Source organism: Octodon degus, unplaced genomic scaffold (assembly GCF_000260255.1).
Source record: "Octodon degus isolate 3935 unplaced genomic scaffold, OctDeg1.0 scaffold00042, whole genome shotgun sequence".
Classification (NCBI taxonomy): domain Eukaryota; kingdom Metazoa; phylum Chordata; class Mammalia; order Rodentia; family Octodontidae; genus Octodon; species Octodon degus.
Genome location: NW_004524618.1, coordinates 2,170,884 through 2,183,029, shown reverse-complemented (window position 1 = coordinate 2,183,029; position 12,146 = coordinate 2,170,884). Strand labels below are relative to the sequence as shown.

At 43.3% G+C, this 12,146-nt stretch overlaps 1 protein-coding gene across 2 annotated transcripts in view; it reads right to left on the bottom strand.

The window, feature by feature from the left end:
• The window catches only part of Sufu (SUFU negative regulator of hedgehog signaling), a 163,814-nt gene that overhangs the window by 135,246 nt on the left and 16,422 nt on the right, over nt 1-12,146 (bottom strand). The window lies entirely within an intron of this gene.

The following is a 12,146-nucleotide window of genomic DNA, read 5'->3' as shown; positions in this document are numbered from 1 at the left end:
TAAAATAAATATTTTTTAAAAATAAGATAAAGGGACCGGGGGAGATAGCTCAGTAGAATAAGTGCTTGCCTGGCAAGCGCAAGGGCCTGAGTTCAACCCCCAGTTCCACCAAAAAAAAAGATAAAGAAATAGTACAGTGGTAATTACCACATCACAGATAAACATTGAAAACACTGAGTCCTTTACATGAAAGCTCTTAGAAAACTATCAATGATTTTTCAGTCACAATTTAACTATTTTAACTTGAAAAACAGACCACTTTTAAGTTTCTTTTTTCTTACAAGGGGAGAAGAAAAGGGAGGCTGAAACAGGAGACTCAAAATTTTGAGCTCAGACTGGCCTCAAACTCCTGCGGCCCTCCTCCCCGAGCTTCTTTGAGTGCTGGGATTATAGATATGCCCTACCACACCAGACACAAAGTAAACATTTTTTAAAGGGCTAAAATGTAGCTCAGCAGAAGAGTGCTCTTCAGTTCAATACCCCATAGCTCCTTACACATGCATGCACACAAAGAAAAAGAAACAAATGTAAAGAGGCGGGGGTCCAATCCCTGGTACTGCATGCCATGCTGGTCCCAGAACTCCGGGTGTGCCATGCTGGTAGCCAAAATTGGGCATCACGGTGCATACCTGTAATCCCAGCACTGGGGAGACTAAAACAGAAGGATCAATATGAGTCCTAGCTGTATAGTGAGACCCTGTACCAAATAAATAAATAAATAAATAAATAAATAAAGTCAAAAAAATTAAAAAACAAGGGCCAGGGAGATGGCTCAGTGGAATAAGTGCTTTCCTGGCAAGAATAAGGGCCTGAGTTCAATCCCAGGGAGATGGCCCAGTGGAATAAGTGCTTTCCTGGCAAGCGTAAGGTCCTGTGTTCAATCCCCAGTTCTGCCAAAAAAAAAAAAAAAAAAAATCTCAACAGACAAATCCAGAGACAGAAAGATCAGTAGCTGTCAGAGGCTGGGATAAGGAGGTAGGAAAGGGGAGTAATTTGCTAGTAGGTTCAGAATTTAGTTTTTTTTTTTTGTTTGTTTGTTTGTTTGTTTGTTTTTGTGGAACCGGGGATTGAACTCAGGCCCTTGCGCTTGCCAGGGAAGTGCTTATTCCACTGAGCCATCTCCCCGGCCCCAGAATTTAGTTTTGAGGTGACAGAAATGTTCTATAATTAGACGGTGGTGATGTTTGCACCACCCTGTAAACATACTAAAACCCACTGAATTGTATACTTTAGTAGGGTAAGTTTCATGGTATGCAAAAATTTTTTTAAACACTGGCATTAATTAAATGCTAGAGAAGGCCTTGTTATCACTGGTGACGGGTCCTCCTGTGTTACCACTCCTGAAGACCTTCCAATGGGACAAGGTGTAGAAAAAAGGGACAGTGAGGTTGATGATCCTGACCAGTGAGGTGTTGGCCTCGGCTCATGAGTGCAGCTCCAGATGCTCTTAAACTCACAGCAATCCTCCTGTCTCAGCCTCTCAAGTACTGGGATTATAAGTGTGCATCACCATAGCTGGCTGTATCTTAGCATTTAACAAAACAGCTTTTCTATTTTGGCTTTTGTGCTGCAAGCCCTGGCCTCAAACATGCTGGACACTGTTCTATCACTGAGCTACATAACTAGAGTACCAGCAAAAAACTTTTTAATTTTATTTTTTAAAATATTTATTTATTTATTTATTTATTTAGTGTGTGGCCAGCTCAGCCCACCAGGGGGCGGGCGGGCCAGCATGAGGTGCTGGGGGATTGAACCGAGGTCTCTGTGCTTTGCTTGAGCTTAGCTTGTTTTAAGTAGGTGCTTTAGACCACTGAGCCATCTCACCAGCCCAAAACTTTTTAATTTTAAAAAAAGTTGTTTAAATAGAAAATAGGTGCCAGGCATGGTGGCACACACCTGTAATTCCAGAACTTGGGAGGGTGAAGCAACAGGATCAGTCTGAGTTTGAGACCAACCTAAGCCACAAAGCTCAAGGCCACCCTAAACTGCACTGTGTGATCCTGTCTTTAAAAAAAAAAAGGAAGAAAGAAAGAAAGAAAATAGCTAAGTCAAGTTATTTATTTATTTATTTAATATTTTTTTAGGGAAGGGTCTATAGGGTGTTCAGGGTCTTACTACTATATCGGACTCATAGTGATCCACCTGTTTACAGCCTCCCAAGAGCTGGGATTACTGGTGTGCGCCACCACACCCAGTCTCAATTGCCAAGTCTCAGCGCACCCTGGGGGTGGGGCAGGCATGGCAGGTCCAGAGGTCGAACCCCTGGTCCCTCCGCCTGCTTGCAGACACTTCAATCTGCTGAGCTATTTGGCCTGCATGAGTCAAGTTTTTTAAAGTTACTAAATGTATAAAATAATTGTCCAGGGTGGTGGCACACCCCTGTCAACCCAGTCCTCAGGAGGCGGAGCCAGGAGGGCTGCTTTGAGGCTGAGGATAGCCCAAGCTACATAGTGAACTCAAGGCCAGTCTCAGCTACACAGCAAGACCTTGTTTCAAAAAGCAAAAAGTATGATAGTAATCTAGGGCTTATTATTGGCAAAAGAAAACTTTTTTGTGAATTTAGTGTTGTTTGTGTGTCCAGTGTTTAAAGCCCTACAGTGGTGCACAGTTCACTGAGCCCTTCTCCTTCAGTGCCCACTCGCTCTCTGGCTCAGAGAAGTTCCTAGCCCGCAAGCCTGCTCGGACTAGATCTCCCAGTCTCGTTTTTTTATCTTTTCCACCATATTCCCTCAGTATTTTTCCCCACTGATTTCTAACTGCGATGATATTCAGCACAGGCTTGTCGCCGAGGAGGGCCAAACTACACAGTATGGCTCTGTTCTGCAACCGGCCACGCCATCTAGGTAGGGTTAGGTGCATACACTCACAAAGCACACACAGAAATAGTCTGACAGTGTATGTCTCAGAACTGATCCCCATTAAACTACATATGACTGTATGTCTCAAGCCTTTGACAAAATATTCAACCTCACTCATTAGAAAAAAAATGTGGGGCCAGCCCACTAGCTCAGTTGTTTCAGTGCCTGCTTAAACAAAGCAGTCATGAAGCGGAAGACCCAATACTCTTATGGACTACTGAACTCTTTTAGAATATTTTGCTGAGTTTACACACCTATAATATTTAAATGATGAAACTTAACGAAAAAAGAGGATACAGATGAATGTTCATTTTGTATCTGTGTATTCAAAATGGTTAGGATAGATATACAGTTACATTTTCTTAATGAATGTTTGGGGTTTTTTTCCTTTTTTTTTGCTCAGGGTCTCACTACATAGCCCACATTAGTAGTGATCCTCCTGATTTCTATTTCAACCCAAATTGGTAGATCAGCTCAGGGACCCTAAGGATTGCAGGGGCCCACCCTAGAGTGACTCAGCACTTAGAGGATATATAAAGGGGTTGAGGAAGGATTCTGTACTTTCTCCAAGAGCTTGCGTCTACAGTCAGTGTAGAAGGAAGGGCGCCACTTGTTCAGAGGAGCTTGATCTTCACAGTCTCTGCCACTTCCTTGGAGGAGCTCCGGTCTTCAGTGAATGTGGAAGGAAGGGAAAAAGATGATAGATACCACAGCTGCTGCCCCTTCCTCTGCTTTTAACTGTTTTTCGCCTCGATGAACTGCTGCCTTCCGCCTTGTGCTACTCTGCCAACTGTGAACACTGAACACTATGCTGTGAGCTAAATAAACATTTTCTTCCTTAATTTTGGGTGTTGGATATTTTGTCCCAGCAACAAGTCAAAACTAACGAAGACAGAATTTGGTACTAGAGAAGTGGGGTCATTGCTGTGACTACCTGACCATGTTGTTCAAGAGCTTTTGGGAATGGCTTATGGAAAGAGCTAGAAAAGGTTCAGAGATGTTGCCTACAAGTGAAGAGCTGGGACACCTTCAGCTGTCCTCTGTGGGAGACTGTGATCCAAGCTCAGAAGACCAGAAGGCCGATAGAAATCCTGCCTGTAAAGACCAGGCTGGGGGGGCTGGTGAGATGGCTCAGTGGTCTAAAGCACCTAGTTAGAACAAGATTAGCAAAGCACAGGGACCGCGGTTCAATCCCCCAGCACCACATGCCAGCCAGCCCCGCCCCCTGGTGGGCTGAGCAGGCCACACACACACACACACACACACACACACACACACATAAATATTTAAAAAAAGACCAGGCTGGGGAACCTAGTGGAATGAAGGACTGCATTGGTTGTTGGACTCTGTATGATTTGTATTATGGCTTGGCAGAAATTCTGTCTGCATTTTGCTCATGACCTGAGACTGAGATTAAGTGTGGTGGACTGGTTAATCTGACAAAGGAAATTTCACAAAGCAGCCAAATGTTGAAGCCGTGGTATGGCTATCATTGGGTGCTTTTAGTCAAATTTATGTGGATAATCAAGAGCAAAGAGCTCGGCCAGATGATTTAAAATGTTATGAGTCTCGCCGGAAAGGAAGCTCCACGAAGCTGTGGACTACAAAGGTAGAGCTGAGGTCTCCATTGGTCAGGAGGAACAGGAGACTAGAAAAGATGTCCTGAGGGCATCACAGGAGGCCACAGGTCTCTGCCCTTTTCAGTCTCAGAACTGCCAAGGTAAGGAATTTTGTTTTGAGGAGAAAGCCACAGAGTCCCATGTTCCAGAATGGAGGTGGTGGCCACACCAGGTTCCACAATGGTGGCAGCATACAGAATTTGTTCCTCAGAATCAGGGTCAGAGTACTCAGAGATCTAGACACTTGACCCCTACAGCCAAGAGAGAAGAAAGCGTGGCTACTGCTCCAGCTGGCAACAGACCTTGGCATCATCCACGTGATGCTGGTTTAGGCATATGCAGAATGCAGGAGTTCTGAGGTTAAGAAGACTTCCAAGTAGATTTCAAAAGGCCTGAAAGGCCAGGCACTGTGCCTCTGAGAGGGTAGTGTGTAAAGCTGTAAGAAGCCTACTTAATGGAAACTCCAGAAGTTTGAAAAAGTCAGGAACATGTATTGTTTGAAGAAAGCTGCAAAAAGGGAGCAAAACAGGCCTGAGAGAAAAGCTATGGGAGCTACCAGCAGAAGTGCCACATAAGGCTTTTGGAGGTCACAACTCATTACAGATTACTTCAAATGTTCCACATGGAACTAGAGGACTTAAATGTTTGCCCTTCTGGATTTGGGACTTGCTTTAATCTCAATGCTTTGTATCCTGCTGTACCTTTTGGAATGGTAATGTTTATCTCGTGTCTTTGAATGTTAGAAGTATTTAACTTTTCATTTGTACAGGGACTCATAGATAAAAGTCTGTCTTAGATCTTGGAGGAGACTTGAGTCTTGGACTTCTCAGCACTGCTGAAACTATTAGGACTTTGGCAACTCTTGCAGATAGACTAAGTATGTTTTACATAAAGGGATGTACATGAGTCTTTGGGGGGCCCAGGGGCAAAGTGCCATGTCGTGTAATATAATATTGACAGACTTAATAGTGATTCTTAAAGATTGTTAAAGCTGTGTTACAATGTCCAAGTTGTGATATATTAATAAAGATGTCTTCATACCTGGAAACTGGCTTAAAGAAATATGTGTAGTTCCCAAGTTGATAAGGGGTGGATTGTGATGTTTGTTTGGTTGGTTGATTTTTTGTAAAGGATCTTTTTTTTTTTTTTTTCGGAACTGGGGATTGAACTCAGGCCACTGCGCTTGCCAGGCAAGTGCTTATTCCACTGAGCCAGCTCCCCGGCCGATTGTGATGTTTGATACACTGTGTCAACGTGAGGGATTGGAAGGTTGGCTGGAATGACTCAGCAACTCCATGCCTTATGGTGTGGAGGGCCCTGCCCTAGAATGACTCAGTACTTAAAGGCTATATAAAGGAGTAGAGGATGGATTCTGTGTGGCACTTCCTCCAACAAGCTCAAGTCTGAAGTCAGTGTGGAAGGAGAGGTGCCACTTCCTCAGAGGAGCTTTGATCTTCAAAGCCACACCACTTTCTCCAAGGAGCTTGACCTTCGCAGCTGCCACCACCTCCTTAAAGGAGCTCCTCACAGTCCATATGGAAGGAAGAACAAGGGGTTTGGTAGATGCCACAGCTCCTGTTTCTTCCTCTGCTCTTAACTGTTTTTCGCCACCATGAACTGCTGACTTCTGCCTTGTGCCACTCTGCCAAGTATGGACTGAAACCACCACTAACTATGAGTTAAATAAATCTTTCCTTCTTTAATTTTGGATGTCAGCACTATTATTGTGGACTGCTGGACTGTGTTGGATTGTTTTGCTGAATTCACACACTTACAGTATTTAGAAGCCAGTGGAATACCCATTTCTGACAGGACTAAACAAAAAAAAAGACGATACAAAAGGACCATTTTGTATCTGCATATGCAGAATAGTTAGGATAGATATACAGCTACTTTCGCTTAATTCAATGAGAAGAAAGATTTGTACTAATAGTGTTTGGACAGGATATTCTGTCTGCATCTTGTACTACGGATAACCACTAAGAAGATAACTATGTAAAACGTATTAATTATTGAGACTGTCCTTTTAATCAGTTTTGAAACTGTCTCATTGATATTTGTTTCTCAATAAAGTAAAATAAAATTTAAAAATTAAAAAAAAAATTGGGGTGTCAGGTAGTTTGTCCCAGCAATGAATAAAAAGTAACTGACACACAAATGAAGCTTAGGATTATTTTCCCTTATTATGTGAGATATGTTGCAATTTTGATCTGAATTGCATTAATTATATGTAACAATTTTGGAATTATGGCCACTTTCACTATACTGGATCTTCCTACCCAAAATCAAGGGATATCTTTCCATTTTCTGATATCTTCTTTAATCGCATTCATATGACAGTGGGGACTTTTTTAATTAAAAAAATTATTTAAGGGCTGGTGGGATGGCTCAGTGGTCTAGGGCACCTACTTGGAACAGGCTTGGCGGAGCACAGGGACCGCGGTTCAATCCCCCAGCACCACATGCCGGCCAGCCCCGCCCCCTGGTGGGCTGAGCTGGCCACACACACACACACACACTAAATAAATGTTTAAAAAAAAAAAAAAAAAAAGAAGAAGAGGGGAACAGAGTTCTGGAGAGGGGCGCCATTTGTGAAATTAAATCCTCGAGGCCAGTAAAATCAAGACTTGAAGCTAGATGTGGCACTCAGGAGCCTGAGGCACAAGGATCACCAGAAGTTCCTCACAGCCTGAACTGCACAGTGAGACCCTGCCTCAAAAAGATTAAAAAAAAAAAAAAAAAAATTATTTAAGGGCTGGTGAGATGGCTCAGTGGTCTAAAGCACCTACTTAGAACAAGTTTAGCAAAGCACAGGGACCGCAGTTCAATCCCCTAGCACCACATGCCAAACAGCCCAGCCCCCTGGTGGGCTGAGCTGGCCACACACACACACACACACACACACACACACAAATAAATAAAATTTTAAAAAAAATTATTTAAGCTGGGCATGGTAACATGACTATATTCACAGTACTCAGGAGGCTAAGGCAGGAGGATTGCCAAGCATTTGTGGCCAGCCTGGTCTACATAACAAGTCCAAACTTAACTACACAGCAAGACCCTGCCACCAAAAAAAAAAAAAAAATGTTTAGGAGAATAGTTTTAAAAGTAAGAATAGACTTTGAAGTAAAATGTTACAGTCTGCTGTAAGAAAGAAAAATAAAATACCCGTATGGTATCTGTTCATTTATGCAAGCAGTCACGCGGCCAGATACATCGGAAGGTAAGATATATAGCAGGTGGTAATGAGGCAGAAAGGACTGCAAGGGGAAGGCAATATTTTTCTAAATAGTGTCATCAGTTTAGGGTTCATGCCAATCACTTCACATACTTAACAAAAGAGAATCAGTGAGGAGAAAGGAAAATTCCCAAATGAAATACACACAGAAATTAATGATCTTAACTGTATTTCAAATTAACAGTACAATCACACTGAAGAAGGGGATAAAAGAAGTACTCAAATAAGTTTTGTACAGTTTGTTGGCTGCATTTTTTTTTTTTTCCAGAACCGGGGATTGAACTCAGGCCCTTGTGCTTGCCAGGGAAGCACTTACTCTACTGAGCCATCTCCCCAGCCCTGGCTGAATATCTTTAGCGTAAACACCAAAACCAACCAAACAAACAAACCTGTTTATGCAAGCACAGGGACCATGGTTTGATCCCTGGCACCACATGCTGCACTGGCCTGGCTCCTGCACACTGATAGGGTGTGGTGGCAGTGCTGGAGAGCCTGAAAACAGGAGGATCAATACAAGTCTGAACTGTATAGTAAGACCCTATACCAGAGACATTAAAAAAAAAGGTAAACAAACTAAAGTCTGATTAGCTCGTTCACTGTTTGCACTAATATGGATAATTCTGAACATACTGTATATAAATTTCTCACTGTCAGAGAAATTAAAAATTGGTACATACATGTCAGAGTCAGAAATATATAAAAAGAAAAGGGCAGTCTAGAATGAATCCTTGGGTAAAACTTTGAAATTGGAGGTACCTGTATGAACTCATGGAATTTAACCGACGTACACACAGAAAAGGGGGTACACATGGGGGGGAGCGAAAATACCACAATTCTACATCTCCTGCTCAACTCTGCTAAAAACCTAAAACTGCTCTAAAAACTGCTCTATTTAAAAAAAAATCTGGTCAAGGTAGGACCTGCCTGTGGTCCCAGCTACACAGGAGGCTGAGGTGGGAGGATTATCTGATCCTAGGAGTTCGTGATTAGCCTGGGAAAAATAGCAAGACCTAGCTCAAAAAACACAAGCGGTCCATCCCTGCACAGTGTTACACATATGCAATCCCAGCACCTTGGAAAACTGAGGCAGGAGGATCACAAGTTAGAGGCCAGCCTGAGCAGCTCAGCAATACCCAGTCGTAAAAAAATGCAGCTCAGGAGCAGAGTGTCTCCCTGCCTTTAATCCCCAGTACCAAGGGCCAGCCAGATAGCTCAGTAGATTAAAGCTCCTGCTTAGGCAGAAGCAGGGCCCAGGGAGCACTGAGACAGTGATTGAGACTAGGCGTGGTGGCGCCCACCTGTAATCCCAGTGCTTGGGAGGATGAAAATCTGTGTAATGAGACCCTGTAGACCTTGTACAGAAGAAGAAGAAAAGAAGGAGGAGGAGGAGGAGGAGGAGGAGGAAGAGGAGGAGAAGGAGAAGGAGAAGAAAGAAGAAAGAAGAAAGAAGAAAGAAGAAAGAAGAGCTTTAATCCCCAGTACCACTGAACAAACAAAACTCAGGGAGATCATAATAGCTACTTAAATTAGATAATACATGATATGTATGAAACATTGAAACAGTACCTGGAATACAGTAGGTACAATTTAAACATCAGCTGTTATTTATAGTGTAGTTACCAGTTCATCCTAAGGAAATAATCCTGTATTTGCAAAAACTCTTTGAGATAAACACGCTCAGTAGTATTTATAACAAAGTTTAGAAACAGCTGAAATGTTCTACAAGCAGAATTATTACACAAGTTCTGATGTATCATGAGGCAGGACGAGGGCAAGCGAAAGACAGAGACTGACCTGTGGGCTCTGAAAAGTAAAGGGCACTCTGCCTCTGCATGGGAAGAGGGAGCAGAAGCCTACACCCGACCCTGCTCTACAGTCTGTACCTGTACCATGTGCTGTTCATCTACTGATAACTCTGGGTAAAATGTAAATGCACTGATTTTCAGCCATAAAATAAGCAATTGCTGGTGGGTCCTCAAAAAATTGAACACATAATTACCACATTATCCAGCAATTCCACTTTAGGATACATACTCAAAAGGTAAAAAGTAGAAATTAATTAATTAATTAATTCATTCATTCATTCATTCATTTGGTAAAGGGTCTAGCTATGAAGTTCAGACTCATTGTGATCCTCCTCTCTCAGCCTTCCCAGTGCTGGGATTACAGGCAGGTATCACCCGGCCCAGTTTCCATGGCCAGCATGGCATGTGGTACCAGGGATCAAATTTGGGTCCTTGCACTTGCCAGGCAGGCACTTAGATCACTGTGCTCTATGCCCAGCCCCTAAAAGCAGAAATTTAAACAGATATTTGTACACCTAATATCATAGCTACATTACTCACAATAGCTAAAAGGTAGAAGCAACCCAGAGCCTATTGATGGATGAGTGAGCAAAAACATGTGTAAGTTAAAAAGTATTATTCAGCCCTTAAAAAAAAAAAAGTGTGGTAGTGTATACCTGTAATGCCAGCACGGGAGGCTGAGACAGAAGGTTCACCATGAGTTGGAGGCCAACTTGAACTGCATCATGAATTCAAAACCACCCTGACCTACTTGGCAAGGCAGTCTCAAAAAAAAAAAAAAGATATTCTGACACAATGTGGATGACATTATGTATTTTAGGGGGAAAAAGCCAGATGTAGACAGACAAATACTGTATGATTCCACTTGCATGAGGTAGCTAGATAACCAAATTAACAAGAGACAGAAATACAACAGTGGCTTCCACAGATTGGGGGAAGAAGGAAGGCGGTGGTATTAAATACAGAATTTTGAGTTAGGAAGATAAAAAATTTTCCAAAAAGGAAGGCAGTAACGGTTGCATAATGGTATGAATGTCCGTCTAAGTATAGACCTAAAACTGGTAAGGTGATGAATTACATATTATGAACATTCTACCACAAATGGTCAAGACTAAAACCTGAAACAGAAGTCAACACAATGCATAATTTTAAAACATTTGCACAGCTGGGTGTGGCAGTGCAAGTCTGTGTCCCAGCTACTCGGAGGCTGAGTTCGAGTGAGTCTGAGTAACCTAGCAAGACTGTGCAGAAGGCCAGCCTAAGGCTGAGGGCCCAGGCTGGGCAGAATGGCAGTGACCAGCTGCCCATAGTGTTAAGGAAGCTGGGCAGAAAGGAAGACAGCCATCCAACAAGGACACTATGGGAGGCTGAGCATGAGGACTGCCGATGTGAGTCTTGGCAACTGTGTGAGACCCTGTCTCAAAATGTGAAACAAGGGCTGGAGAGATGGCTCAGTGGTCTAAAGCACCTACTTGGAACAAGCTTGGCAAAGCACAGGGACTGCGGTTCAATCCCCCAGCACCACATGCCAGCCAGCCCCGCCCCCTGGTGGGCTGAGCTGGCCACACACACAGTAAATAAATGTAAAAATAAATAAACAAAAAAAGTTTAAGAAAAAAAAATGTGAAACAAAAATCAGGATAAAAATAGTCCTTCCCAGAAGGCATTATCTTTGTATCAGAAAGAAATCTTGCCAGACGGGCAGACTTCTAAGAAGCTAGAAGGCCGTGAGTTCCTCATAGCTACACTGCCCCACAGAGAATGGCTGCTGCCCAGCAAAGTCCAGCTGAGGTGGTCTCAGCATGGCACTGCTGGCCCACACGTAAGGGTGGCCAAGGAAGCTCATCATCCAAGCCAGCAACACCACCTCCGCACTTCCAAACAGGTGCAGCCTGCCCTGGTAACTGTTCAGAAGTGACTTCAGTAAGGCTGCAGAGGCCTGGACTGTCACCAGTGGCCAGTGTGACTATCTGGCCAGCAGCCAGCAGGATGCCTTCTCTATACGGCTGCTTCCATATCCAGCTCAACATTTCTCCACAATGCATGTCCTGGCTAACTCTATTCAGTCAGGATCAACCATTAATCCAAGAAACCTTTGAACTTTGGTGTATAATCGAATAGAGTTCTCCAGGGCGCTCTCTGCAGTGGCAGAGGAAGGTGAACAGACACACTTCAATCCAAACCACCTCGGTTCATGTTCCTGGTATTCACTGGCTGAGAGGATTAGTTCCTTAACATCTCAAAACCTCACCTTCCCTTTTTATAAAATAAAGAAAATATATCCTAGAGTTATCCTGAGGATTGAGTTTGTATAAAGCATTCATAATAATACCTTATACAAGCCCAGCATGATGGGCCACATATCTATAATCCCAGCACCTGGGAAGCTGAGATAAGAGAATTGTGAATTCCAGGCCAACTTGTACTATGTAATAAGTTCAACGCCAGCCTGAATTACATAGCAAGATCCTATCTCAAAAAAAAAAAAAAGGGCTGGAGAGATGGCTCAGTGGTCTAAAGCACCTACTTAGAACAAGCTAAGCAAAGCACAGAGACCGTGGTTCAGTCCCCCAGCACCACATGCCAGCCAGCCCCGCCCCCTGGTGGGCTGAGCTGGCCACAC